Consider the following 2,380-nt stretch of genomic DNA (forward strand, 5'->3'; position numbering starts at 1 on the left):
ACAGACATGTTTTTGCTTTGTTTTGAAATGCACATCTTAAATTACAGAATGTGAGTGTACCATATTCTAATATAATAAAATTACAAAGATCTTTTCTATACTTAAACAACTTAAACCAGGGGGAAATGGAAGACACATTTCAATATTACTTTTTTTCTGTTTCTTTTCAACTCTTTCTGAATATATTAAGTATATTCAGAATATATAAGAATATAGTAAGTATATTCAGAAAAGTGGCCCAAATGAAATCTTAAAATGTTAGCAGACGCTTCTTATTTTTGATAATTTCTAGAATAGCATGGTGGGGTCAAGGGAAATCTTTAAAAAGTACTTGATACATTTTCTTCTTTGCTTTTCTTCTGAGTTTATGTATAGTAAAATAGGAGGACAATGATATATGTGCTAAGCCAGTTGGTATTGAGACATCAAAACTTAAGAGTGTGATTTGATGCACACAGCAACTTTGCCAACCTTGGTCCCATAGGAAATCTTGAAATAGCCTTGAAGCTCAGCTCTAGCCCCTCTCAGCTGCAGTTTGAGAATATTCTTGACCACACAGAGTCCCAGCAGGAGACATGCCTGCCAGTGACTCCAGAGGCAGGCCCACTCACCTAGATCCCACTATGGATCTTCAAACAGCATTGTAAATTGGCTCCTGCCCCTCTTGGCTGCACTCTGAGAGCAGTCCTGCCAGCCCAGAGACATGATATGTGTGACCCCAGAGTGAGCCAGACCTCAGTTTTGGTGGTAGATACTGAAGCAGCTTTGTGATGTGGTTTCACCTCTTCTCATGCATGATCCAGAGCCAGTGTTGGTTGCCCAGAGACCTACTTCATTACTCACTGGGAGCTGTTCCAGGAACCCTGAGGAAGCCCCTCCTATCTGCACACCTGGTAATGGCCAAGATTCTGGAGAACCTTCATTGGAACCTTATCCCAGCATTAACTGCACTGACCAAGGTTCCAGAGGTTATCCAACTCCCTTAGGGATCAGAGAAGATCCACACCCAGTAGTGCCCCTGGTAACAGTCCCACCAATCACAAACCCACTGAGAACTTGGTAGCAACCACATGAATTGGCACCAACTTCACTCAAGCACAATCCCAGAGGGATTCCCATCAGTCCAGAGACCTGACAGGAGAAAGATAATTTATGCAAATGGTAAGTAAAAGAGGGCAGGAGTGGCTATACTATGTTTACATCAAATGAAACAGACTTTCAGTCAAAATCTGTCACAAGAAACAAGCAATAATAATAAAAGGGTCAATTCATCAAAAGGATATAATATAGTAAATACATATGCACCCAGCATTGGAGCACCTAAATATAGAAAGTATATACTAACAGAACTAAATGAAGAAATGACAATGATACAGTAATAGTAGGGTACTTTCTTACCCTACTTTTAACAATGGTTAGATCAACCAGACAGAAAAACAAAAAGTAAAGAGCAGACTTGAATAACACTGTAGACAAAATGGACCCAACAGATATGTACAGAACATTCTACTCAACAGTATTGAGCAACACAGGGAACATTCTTCTGGACTGATCATGTGTTAGGTCATAAAGAAAGTCTTAACACATTTAAGAAGATCAAAATCATTTTAAATGTCTTTTCTGACCACATAAAACTAAAAATGAAAAAGAGAAGAAATTTTGGACAATTCACAAAAATGTAAAAATTAAACAATGCAATTCAGAACAACCGGTGGGTGGAAAAAAAAAGGGGGGGAGTTTTTAAAGTATCTTGAGATGAACAAAAATAGAAATACAACATATTAAAACATGGGATGAAATAAAAGCAGTGTTAAGAGGGAAGTTTGCAGTGATAAACGCCTATATTAAGAAAAGAGAAACATTCTCAAATAAACAACTTGAACTTCACACCTCAAGGAATTAGAAAAAGAACAAATTAAGGCCAAAACGAGCAGAAGGAAAAAAAAAAAAAAGAAGTAATAAAGTTTAGGGCAGGAAAAAATGAAACAGACTAGAAAGACAAGAGGAAAACAAACAAAAAAAAACCTTACAGTTTCTCTTTTATTTGAAAAGATAAATGAAAATGAAAAACCTTTAGTTAGTCTGATGGCAGAGAGGGAGAGAGTGAGTGAGAAAAAGAGAACTTAAGTATAATTACAAATGAAAAAGGATACATTACAACTGATACTACTGAAATACAAAAGATCAAAAATGGCTACTATAAATTACATGTCAACAAATTGAATAACTTATAATAGATGAATAAATTTGTAGAAACCTACAATCCAGCAAAATTGAATTATATGAAGAAATAGGAAGTCTGAGCTGACCAATAACAAGTAAAAAGATTGAATCAGTCATCATAAATTCCTCAACATGAAAAGCTCCTGACAAAATGGCC

This window comes from Mandrillus leucophaeus, unplaced genomic scaffold, assembly GCF_000951045.1.
Source record: "Mandrillus leucophaeus isolate KB7577 unplaced genomic scaffold, Mleu.le_1.0 Scaffold790, whole genome shotgun sequence".
NCBI classification, from domain to species: domain Eukaryota; kingdom Metazoa; phylum Chordata; class Mammalia; order Primates; family Cercopithecidae; genus Mandrillus; species Mandrillus leucophaeus.